The sequence below is a fragment of the Coptis chinensis genome, chromosome 8 (genome assembly GCF_015680905.1).
Source record: "Coptis chinensis isolate HL-2020 chromosome 8, ASM1568090v1, whole genome shotgun sequence".
NCBI classification, from domain to species: domain Eukaryota; kingdom Viridiplantae; phylum Streptophyta; class Magnoliopsida; order Ranunculales; family Ranunculaceae; genus Coptis; species Coptis chinensis.
In genome coordinates this window covers 68,128,011-68,140,709 of record NC_141463.1, presented here as the reverse complement: position 1 = coordinate 68,140,709, position 12,699 = coordinate 68,128,011, and the positions used below count along the sequence as shown (strand labels likewise).

Here is a 12,699-nt window from a genome sequence, read left to right as displayed (position 1 = left end):
AGTGGCACAATATACCATTACCACCGTACTAATCATGACTTTTTGTTTAAGTGGCAATCTCTTTTTAGAAGTTTATAAAAAAATGTCTGTGTATATGTAGCCGAAATGTGCAGAAGACATTGGAATATATACGCGACTTTGTAGAAAGTAAAGATGTTATTGTTGTTTTATGATGGATTGGTGATGGACGTAGGCAAGTAGTATAGCTGAATAACCAAACCCTAGGATTCTTAACACTGTTAATAAGAAAGCTAGACAAAAGTCTTTGGATGCATCAAGACTTGCAATGAAATGTTTATTTCGATTACTTTATTTTGCATTCGAGTGTTTCGATTGGGAGATAGTTTTAAAACCCCTTTGAGGCTAATTCTCAATAACATTTAAGTGCTTTTACAAGGGTTGTATTAGAAAAAGTTCACTAATTACCAAAAAAAAAAGTTGTATTAATAGTTATTACATTTGAATTTCTACACCAGGCCATCTGAATTTTGAAACACCATTTCCACACAATTGTCATGATGGGGGACACGGGTGTAGTGTGGATCATTTTGAATGGAGCATTTAATATTGTAAATTAAATGATTCATTTAATAACACACTTACTGACTCCAAGGGTGTAACTTGAAAATTAAGGGGTTGGATTAAATTTTCCGATAAAAGAAACGCCCAATAACATCAGGTTAAAGTGGGCTGGCGGTTTACAAGGGTTTTACATCTTAGCACTCTCCAAGAAATGTAAAAGAAAAATAAAAGAACGGAAATATTCTAAAATGGTTAGTTCTTTCAGCAGCTACAACACATGGTTCGTTCCTTATCTCTTTCTGAAATCTGTGAAAGGTCCCTCTCCATTTTTTTTTAATTTAGTTGGGTTCATCTTTATTTGTGATTGAATTTTCCAATTTCTTTCATGGGCGTACACTGTAGTGATTGGAATTTATGATACTGACTTTGGAGCAGGAAGAAACAAGACTACTTTCAGCAATATCGACTCGAAGGCGAACTTCATATAGGACAATGTTTCATACCAACACCCTTTGTCTTATCCCTTGGCCCGGCTTCAAAAATTATCGGTTTGTAATTAGAATTTGTAATACAAAAGATGACGAGCATTTGATAAAAAAAAATCAACTTTAGTTTCTATTGTTTTGATTTTTGGTTCATCAATACCATTGTTTTGCATATAGACATGGTTGTTTGCTCCACAGGCCACAACCTTCCATATATAGGAAACCAAGTGAGACTCATATATTTTTAATTTCAGGTGCATTAACATCTAAACGTTCTTGGTGGTATTGAAAATTCGTGGGTATTATGGGTTTTAAGATTTGGACTTTTCACTAGCTGGAAGTATTGGTTTGATTTATGGTTTTGTTGGGGTATTACCTAGAATTGAAATTGATACATAGTTTGATACTAATCAATCAGTAGTAGTTAGAGTTATTCGTCTCGAATATTTGATAAATTTTTACTGCGCTAGCTTTAGATTCTTTTTCTTTTCTCCATTTTTAGCAAAACATGTTGCTTCTTTTCCCACTTCAATAGATTTAGGCCATATACGTTGTGATAATTTTTTTTGCTTCTTTTCTGAGTTTTTTTTCTACGGGTATGGCGATTCAGCCTTACCAAGATCTTGATAGCTTATGTAAAGGAACAGACTGAGGGAAAATAAGGGGACGCATTACAAGAGTGATATGATGGACTCCACTAATTTGAAAGATAAAAAACAACTCTTGGGCCTAAAATTTCTGCTATTGGATTCTAAGGTAGACACTATTCAGGCTTCATACTCATTGGTATTTTAAAGTTTGTGTTGCATCACTACTTTATTTTTTCCAGTTGCGGGCAACTAATATATTCGCTGAAATTTTCATCATGGATAGGAAGCAGTAGCATAGTTTTTCTCCCTGATTTAATTAGGAAGCAGTAGCTAGCAAGGTAGGTGTTAATGCTCCTTGATAGAGTTTTTTGAGTGGTAAAAGATTACATGGACTAGAGGTATATGAGAAGCTATGACAACCATTTTATTCTTACTTATTGCTTTATTGGCTTCTTTGACATAAAGAAAAATTTAATGTTCCAATCTATACCAAAACACTTGATTTGTTAAATCTACAATGTCCAGGTGCCAGATCCAATTTCATTGTGCCAAATTTGGTTTTTACAAAATAATTTGAAGTTTGGGGATAGATATATGAATTGGTTGAATTGGGTGTAAACATGGCTACTCAATGGGTATACGTGGCTAAGGGAGGTATACATTGCTAAGGGAGGTATACGTGGCTTGAAGTTTGTGGGTAATGAGGAAGGGGTATTATATGTTAACTGCAGTGGGACAATTATCCATTTTTTTATAAAGTGTTGAAGGGTGCAAAACCTTTTTAGTTCCAACTTCCAAGTACTTATAGCTTATTACTTTCCAGTAATGGACACATATTTTGTTTTGGGCATATAGTGTATACACTTTATTGGTTAGTTTTTAATAAAATAATGAAGTATGGGAGCAAATTGCAGACTAAACAAAAGCTTGGAAGTTCAATCCCTCTTGAGATAGTTTGCAACATTGAGTAGGAGTCTCGATCAATTAAACAACTATTTGTGCTTACTATATATTTGACACATGTTGTTGTTGTTGTTGTACGTTGAAATTAAAGGAATTGTAATAGGTCATTCATAATCCGTGATGATTATTTTTTCTTTGCTTTGAAATATTGAAGCAATTGTTCTCTCTCTGTTAATGGACTTAGATTAGTTCGATGAAGACAAGTGTACAAGAGAACCAATACATAAACTTGAGGAGTAAGGATATACCAAACCAAAATTAAGATCCACCTATTCATTTGGCTATCTAATATTCTCTTTTCCTCTTCCAGTAGTTGCCCACATATATTTTCCACTTGCCCTTTTACTAAATGAAGAAGAATGCACTCTTTATTTTTTGTGACATTGGAGATTGCTATGGCAAATAAATCTTCAATTAATGGTAAGTTAGCTGTCTCTAGAACCAATTTTAGCTTGGGAATGATTTGGGCATATTCATTGTAGTCAAGCTTTACCATTTGAAATCAGACTTTTTTTTTTTTTTTTTAGCAGGTGTGTTCGTGACTTCCACAATTGATTTCCAAGATATAAAATCATTTTCTTTTCTTTATAGATTTTGAAATGGAATGAATGTTTTTTTTTTAATGCTAACTAATTTTTTTTAAAAGATATCACTTTTGTGTTGATGTCATTATTCATCCTCTATTGTTGGATTAATTGGTTTCACGATTGGTGTTATGTACAACCAAAATTTTCATAAGGAAGTGTAAATAGGTTTTCACAACTCCCATACCTATTTTGGGAATAGAGGTACACTTTTGCAGCTCTTTTTCACAATACAATAAAGTTGGGAAAAAACCTATGAATTATGGAATTTTTATGGTATGTGACATTGATACCATTTTTAAATCAACTAGGAACAAAAACAATTCTCAGTAATGAAGATTCTTTTGAGATTTGACATAGTTAGTACTATTGTTGATGGTTAGATGAGTTCTTGTGGTTACTTCCAAATAAAGTGGAAATTTCACTAAGATTAGTAGACTCACCGAGCTTAAAGTTAATGATGTTAAGTTTCTCCTTTTTTTTCCTGATAATCCTCGATGAGAAATTTAGCCTCCTAAAGTCTAACATTATTCTTTTCAACATGAATACAACACCTACAACATTGGAATGTATGTGTATTCACCCAGTTGCAACAAACACAGCTCAATCAAGAATGCCCAAGAGAAATTAGTAGAAGTTGTTAAGGCATGACAAGTAGGTATACCACCAGCCTTCTTGCCCATCGAATATAAGATAAATTGTGGAAATTGATGAACCTCCCAAAGCAATTGACATGTATGTACGAGTAAGAGTTAGCATTTTTTTGGATAATCATCGTTGAAGCTTGACCTTATGGGTTGTTGTACCTTGGATGGTTTTACTTAATGTATAATTAGTTAATGTTGTATTGTTGTGTACTTTATTTCATCAAAGTTTTTTACTTTATCTGTGCAATAGTTGGCTCATCTGTATTGAAGTTATATGTGATATTTGGTGGAAGTCATTGTTGTACAAGTTATTTGCAGATTGTAAATAGCTTAACCATATATTTTGCCTTTGTCTGTAGTATACTTCAATAAAGAGTTTTTTCTTTTTTCTTTTTTTTTGCAAAATACATATATTAAGTGAATTTGATGACTTATATTAACTTTCTTTTAATTTTTAAGCACAATGTGCATCAATCAATAAATGTAAATACAACTGTGCCAAAGGCACGGGTTATACCTAGTATTTAAATATGATACACATGATTGATATATTGTGGTACACAATTATTATAAACCAATATGTAGTATTCATGTTAAAAATTAGTGATGAGATGTAATTGTAAGACGCATGTACTCACATGTTTGATTTAAAATGCGAGTTAATACACGTGTACAATATATGTGTATGCTCGTAAAATATATCAAGGTAACAGATATATGTGATTATATTGCACGTGTACACAATCAAGTTAATATAAGGAAACAAATATATGTGTATGCACGTAAAAAAAAATCAAATTTTTAGGATTAGATATTTGATTATTTTAATTTCTATATCAAAGCTTAAAATTATCACATGAATGGTAAATTTTTTAATGTGTATAATTGATATATGTTCATAGATTGATGTAAATATAATTGTTGATGCATCACTAATTATTGGGGGTGACTTCGGATCGGATCGGATCGGGTCGGATAAAGGGCTTTCGGAAAAATTTCCAATTTTTTTTCGGATGGCAATATCCTTTTCAAATCCGATCCAATTATTTTTCGGATGACAATTTTTTTTCCGAATTCGGAAAGTTCGGAAAATCGGAAATTTTTCGGAAATTTTGGAATCCACAAAATATGGAAGTAAATTGGAAATTTGAATTATATAATCGGATTCTCTTAGAATAACCATTTTTTTTATCCAGTAAATACATTCATTTAGCAATCATTTTGAAATGTATTAATTCTTAAAAACAACTTAGACCTTTTAACTCGTTCATTCAGCAAACTTTTTCTTCATGCATGTTAATGCATTAATTCAGTAAATAGGAATATGAGATAAATTGAGATATGTACTAGAATGAAAATATTGATTTCTTGAAGTTGTGAGAGAGACATGTTCAATTTCTCTAGGATTTTTATTTGGTTTGTAAACTATATGTAGTTTTAATTTAGTAACTATATGAAGTAGACCGGATATGTTAAAAATTCGGAAATTAATCGGAAATCGAATTTTGAAAACATATCCAATTCCAATCCAATTATTTTTCGGAAAAATTAGATATCGGAATTTCGGATTTCGGAACACAAATATCATTGCCAAATTCAGAAAAATATTGGATCGGAATTCGGAAAAATTGGGTTTTCGGAAAAAAGAGACACCCCTACTAATTATACATTAAATATTATCATGTAAGAAAATAAAAAAATAAAAATAAAAACAAGTTTTAGTGTTTAAATGACTAAAATTGTTTAATAATCATAATAAATAATAAATACCCGAATTAGAACTGAAACCAATAAAAAAAAACCGTAGGTTTTTATGGTTTTGGATTGGGTTCTATAATTTTCATACTAAAACCGTTGAAAACCGAAACCAATAGAACCATAAATAATAAAACCCGAACCAAAACCGAATAGTTGGCACCCCTACTCCAAATTATGTTCTTTATATCTAAAACTCTAAAAGATAAAAACAAGCATCGACCCTTGCCTGTTCTTCCCCCTTGCCTTTTTATAGGGAGTTGCGCTCCTTTTGAGAAAGGAATACGAGATTCCTAAACACGTGTAGTTTAAAATCTGGGTACCCAAAAATCTGCATTGATTAGTTCATTATCCACAATATTAAACTACTAAACGGATTGAATTTAAATTTAAAACCAAGTGAGCAGCGTAACAGTCACGTATCATCGCATTAACTAGTCCAATAAATCAGTTCCCCCCGGGTTTACTTTGAAGGAGCCTACCCGCTTCAACTATTGATAGAACCCCTTCCTATTCAAAACATGTTTCCAACTTAATTATTAGTGAGAACAAATTACCTTTATGCCTTTATGTCTTTTGGGATTTAAAACTTCATGTGTAATTATTATAAATACACCCACCAAAATTAAAATACCTGTAATAAACCACCAATACAAGTACCTGCCTAAAGTGAGACTTTGTGACTTGACTTCTTCTCTCATAGGTGTTGTATGGCGAAGCCGTTTTCTTCCTTGCTCTTTTCAGTAAAATACCAAGCAAGAAGACAAGAGTTGGGGCTCTGATTGGTAACTATTTTCGTTTTCATGCTATATATTACATATTTAATTTGTCTTCTTTGTTTACATTTCAAAGTTATTCGACTAATTGATTCTTACTAATTAGCAATTTTAACAAATTATTAAACATGTCAATTCGAACTAGTTCAATTGTTTATTAGAAACTAGAAAAGCTTTTGTGGTTGTATATTCATACCAAGTGTTTGAATAAAAGACAGATAGATATAACATTACTACTTACTAGTATAAGGATAACAGTGTTTGGTGTTTGATAGAACTATTTATTAAATTACATCTGGATCTTTAGCTCAAATAGGAAGAGCACTTGAGACTGCTTACAGCATCTCAAGAGGTGGTGGTTCAAATCCACCAAGGTTCTGTGTATGTTCTGAAATGAACAAGGTTATATATCTATATAATATGATAAATGCTAAGAACAAATGACACTTGAGATGAGAAAATAGTCAATTACAACGAAAAACTAGTAGTTAGAGATGAATGGAAAAGTACTACATCATGCCAAAAGCTTTCGGCCAAAAGATATATGTAACTAGGTATCGACAACACGACAAACACTAAGTATTATCCATGTTTTCTGGCTGTACGAGGGCATCGTTGGTACATGAATTCACTTGTTTTTTTGCTCTTTTGTTGACTGAATTTTTCTCCAGTGCATCCTTTATCCTTTTGCTCGGTTCACCTTTTTTTCTTTTTGTCGGTGGATCTCTTATAGTAATATGATCATCAACACGAGAACTTTCGTCTCTTCCGTTTGATATACTATGTTCTTCAGTAGGAATGGTAGTCGTACTTGCCTTTTTTTTATATGCATCTAACTCTTTTAAACAATCACCTAAATGGCGTTTAACTATTTCTTCGGAACCTTCATCTGTGGCCCCCTTAACTGCAGCAGTGAGGGCTATGTGGGCCAAATTGCTGTACCTCAAACCTGTATAATTTGGAACCGCGACATTTTCACCCACTACAACACCCACCTTCGCATCTTTTGTCCATCTCCTCAAAATATATTGTGACGGAATTTGAAAAACTCGTCTAGATAGTAATACTTTCAGTGCATGCACACATAAGATTCCTGTAAATTCAAAACTTTTGCAACTACACTCCACTGTGTTTTCCTTAGAATCAAAAGTCACATATCGATCTCTATCACGCCATATCTTATCCACCAATTCAACCCTGTGAATATAAGTTGTTCCACTTTCACGTTCAACGTGATCAAGATAACAAGCAAAGTTTTTAAATCCATCTTGAAATATATTAAACACGTGTCTTGTATATACTTTTGATGCTTGTCTTTCGAAAGATGACATGGACGTTAAGATTGGGTTGGTTTGCTTACACTGGAAATCTTCCTCAGCCTCTTTCGCACGCCTATTTGACACTGCTTTATCATATTGTATGATAAATTCTGAAATGCAAATTGTGCCCTTCACAAAACCCTTAAAAAAACTATTTACGCTTTCACTTCGTTGCGTAGTGGTCATCCCCTCGCACAAAAATTCTCGACCATAAGCAAAGAGCCCACTTGTGTGTTCGCAGCGGCCCATACAGAGTTCCCAACCATTCATTCTTAGTCAAATTAAATCGTTCAAGCATAGCTGCCCATTTCGATTGAAATTCTTCCTTAGTCTCAGTATCATAAATGCAGCTTTGAAATTCTATCTTGAATTCCTTATCACGTTCATAAACATGGGAAAGGTGTTTGGCAGCATTTTTAAAAATATGCCACAAGCAAAGGCGATGATGAGTTTCTAGTTCTGGCATAACATTTTCTATAGCTTTTGCAATTGCTGGGGCTTGATCAGTGAGAATTGTCTTGGGTTTTTTTCCTGACATTGCATTCAAAAATGATTCAAACGCCCATTCGAAAGATTTAGCCGATTCATCCAAGAGTAATGCACACCCAAAGATAATAAATGAAATCATCCCATGGTGGTTCACCCCAACAAACGGTGCACAAGGCATGTTATATTTGTTCGTTCGAAATGTCGTATCGAAGCAAACTACATCACCAAAGAAGTCATAGTCAATCTTCGACTTGGCATCTGCCCAAAACAAGTTGCATAGTTGGCTTTCACGATCTAGTTGTATAGCATAAGAAAATGCTGGATTCTCTCTTTGCATATGCCTAAGATGATTCAGAGCCACTTGAGCGTCCCCATCTTTATATATATATCTCTCCGCCTTCTTTGATAGTAGTTATAGGAATCTTTTAGTGTGAAATTTACATTTTGGGGACCTCCATGTTCAGAACTCATGACTAAATAAGCTTGAGTTGGGCCACACCGTGCTGAATACAAGGAATCCATATAAGTGCCTTGCACATTGTCAATTTTCCGTTGTGATCTCAAGAGGTGTGCTTCTTCACTACTTGCCAGAAGATGATTATGCTCTTCTACAAACTTGATCACAATCCAATTTCCATTTTCTTGCACTTTGAACAATATTCTAGCCATGCAACCAGTTCGTGTATTTGCTCTTGGATGTTTTGCGGGACCTCTAGGATGGTTTGCTCGAACACCTTCTTTTGAACAAACATATTGGCGTCTTCGAATCTGTCCATTTTTTTATCTTCTTTTGATGAGATCTTCTAACACTAAACCCTGCAATCCTAGCGTATTGATTATAAGAGCTATAAGCTTCACTTTCACTGTTGAAAATCATACCAATTTTAGGAATGGAGTCCTGACAGTCAATTGAATTTTTGACATTTTCTTCCTCGTCTATACCAATAGATTCTTCATTTTCAGTTGTGCCTTGACAATCGTTCTGATAATTTGTACCTTCTTTCTCGTCGATATCAATCGTTTCTTGAGTTTCAGCTACGTCTAAGTTAAGATCCCACAAATGCTTTTCAAATGAGTATAAATTGTCGAAATTTTCCATTGAAAAGTTAATCTTATAATAAAAGTGAGAAAAATTCAAATGATGAAAGCAGTGAAGAAAATTGGATAACTTAAGACTCATATTGTAAGAAATAAGCTTAACTGGAAACGTGCTTTGGGGGGAAGGAACTGAAAGGTCGTGCATTTTGGAGGGAAAAATGAATTGATTTGTTATTGGGAAAAAAAAAAAAACAACTTATTAAATACTTGTCACGCGCTAGTTACTTGGAAGCATTTCCCAAAAAGCATAAAGGTAACTCGTTCTCACTAATAATTAAGTTGGAAATGTGTTTTGAATATGAAGGGGTTCTATCAATAGTCGAAGCGGGTAGGCTCCTTCAAAGTAAACCCCCCTTCCCCTCTTTTTAAGTTCAAAGGATCCTGCACTGCAATTTATGCACAGTTATAACACATTTTTTTGCCACTTGAGAATGCGACGAGATGTGTATACTACCAGTCTACGAGATCTCACCAGTCTACCACACTTCCAATAAGTCAAATTCTAACTCCACTATGTCGAGCACTGCACCAAATATTCCTTCTCTTTGTGCTTTTGCTATACCACTTTCTTTACATTTTGTATTACTTGAAATTTAAGTGTAGCTTAACTGTCTCTATTAAAAGTGAAAAAGAGCATTGGAGCTTTAATTTAGAAATGATCTTCTGTTGAAGGAATTGGTTGGAAACAATTTCAGTTTCCCTTACAATGTTCCATGTTACGTTTTGTAATATTTCAGTACCATTAAGGCATTAACATATGAATGTTTCATTCAAATATTAAAACTAAATCTACCTGAAGCCCTGAACAGCTAGTATGATTCCTATTCACAGCATTATGATTTTATTTTATTTTTAAAAAAAAAAACAGTGCGCGTGGAATCCACTGGTGGAATGATAGTTGTTGGATTTGATTACTTTTAATGTTTGTGATTGTATTCATCAATTGAACAACTGAGCATGGGTGGTTTCAATAATAAGTTGTTCACCTGTTCACCTATGCAGGAACCTAATTGTTGTGTCAAAAAGAAGAGCCAGCCAGATGATGGGCCAAGTCAATTCGAAAATATTTCAAATGCGACTTCTTTACAACTATGCAGTGTAATTTCCCTAAGGTCATCTCCAATGGAGAGGAAAAATCCACCTCCACATAGGCGTCATTAGGATTACTCTCTAGAGAAATCCCAAATACATAAAGTGTATATTTACTATTTGTGGCTATTCCAATAGTAGGTGGAGGCAAATGTGTAAAAATAGATAGCAACGGACTTAAACTGTCACAGCCCATTCAAAATAATGTAAAATAACGGATTTGGTCCGTCGCAAAAGCTTAAAACAAATAGAGGTCCACTTTCAAACGTCATTCAAAGCAACGTCCGTGTTTTTAACAGTTTTAAATCACTGAGCGACGGACTTAGACTGTCGCAAATAGAAAAATAAAGCTTCAAACGTGTGTTGAAGTGACGTCCGAGTTTTTAAGTTAAACATACGTTATTTTAAGTGACGTCCGGGCTTTTTATTAACTAATAGCGAGAGGGGGAATTCTCCACCCTCTCTATTAGCTAATACACTATTACCTACGGTATAGCACCCCATTGGAGAGAGTTTTTTTATATTTGGGGTGTAAAATTTTCACTCTATACGGTTTACACCCCCCATTGGAGATGCCCTAACAAGGCGCAACAGTATTTATAACTTTATATTGAAGGAACCAAACTACAAATTCCAAAACCTCATCTTAACAGTGGATGCCAATTTTGATGACATTTAATATTTTGGTTCGATATTACCAAACAACAACATAGATAGACCTACAAAATTACATAGCCACACTTGAGTGTGCTCTCAAGTGGAGACCAGCAAGCTAATTAAAAATCATTCCAACGGTTCAAACAACACTATTAAATAAGTGGCGGAGCCAGGAATTTTTGTGAGAGTGAGCCACCCAACAACCAAACATACAAAAAAAATAAAATAAAATAATAATAATTTTTTTTTTCTAACTAATAATTCAAATCCGATCATAAAACAAGTATATTTCGAACATCAAAAATCATATAAATAGATTGCAATAGGTGTATTTAAAAAAAAAAAAAAATAACCCGATCTAACATGCATGGACACGCAAAATTGGTAAAATCTTTGGGTGATGATACCAGATGTCTAGGGTTCGAACCCCACCGTATTAACGAGTTACTGATCTCGTTTAAAAACAGACTTGCCAATAAAAAAAAATGGACATGCAAAATTTTAATAAAAATCTTGCACATACTCACATGACATAGACACATACTGTATGTGATATACCTCAATTTTTTATATTTCGTCATGTTAGACACTTCTTATCCATGTCGGATATAGACACACCGTGTCAATGTAACTTAGGAAAATTAGGCATCGTAAACTAGATCCGAGTTAATTAGTTTAGGAATTCCAAGTACACAAGAGAACAAATTTAATATAAATAAGAATTAAATTGGAAATTTTTTTTTTTTTTATGTAAGAGTAAATTCATCTCGAGGCTTTCAAACACATCCAAGCAATTGGTGAAGGTAAGATATAATGAATAGTACAAAATAAAAGAACCTATCAAGTTATCAATTGGAAATTTTAAAACTTACAAAATTCAAAAACATGGTTGGACAGTACTCATTACAAGAATAATTGCCAGTTGATGTACCCATGACAACTATAGCTACTTAAGTTAACTTAAAATAATTACGTAAGTAAAACTTTACCTACAAAATGAATTCAAACATAATTTTTTATGAATATGATATAATTAATATTAAGATAATCTCCACAAAATTTCAGCTCATTTGGAAACTTTTAACATTGGCAAAAAATAATTACAAAAACTCGACATTTCTGGACCATTAGATTTCTTTTCAAAGATGACAATAATTTTTATCTATGTTAGAGATTTCCAAATGAGCTAAAATTTTGGGAAGATAATTATTATGCTAAGTACTTCATAACCACAAAAAATTAGGTTTGAATTCATTTTGTAAATAAAGTTTTGCGTACATACTTATTTTAAGTTAACTTAAGTAGTTACTTTTTAAAGAAAGACTACCCCTCCCCTTATATATATATACTAGCTTTCGAACCCGTCCTACGAACGGGTGTTGTTATATTAAATTATTCTAAAAAATATTAGCGACTATGCATAGCTATGAGATATGAAAATTATATTAATCACTCATTCAAATTTATATCACCACTCTCTATAAAAAGAAAGCACCAAACCTTGATAAAACCCATCAACATAATTTTGTTGTTAGATTTAATAATTAAAGTTTGATTGAAGTTTTGTGAGAATGTCTAATGTGGTGAAGATGATATTGAAGCTACTTGAATAACAAAACATTCACAATCATAATAAAAGAATTACAATAAATACTACTTAAATGTAAAACTATACTTTCCGATTTAATGTAAAACTATGTTTCGGGGTTAGTTCAATGCATTTGC

General features: G+C 33.0%; 1 pseudogene; it reads right to left on the bottom strand.

Annotated features, from left to right (window-relative positions):
* Positions 1–6,897: 6,897 nt before the first annotated feature.
* On the bottom strand, positions 6,898–9,229 carry LOC147482619 (protein FAR1-RELATED SEQUENCE 5-like; annotated as a pseudogene).
* Between the last annotated feature and the right edge of the window lie 3,470 nt (positions 9,230–12,699).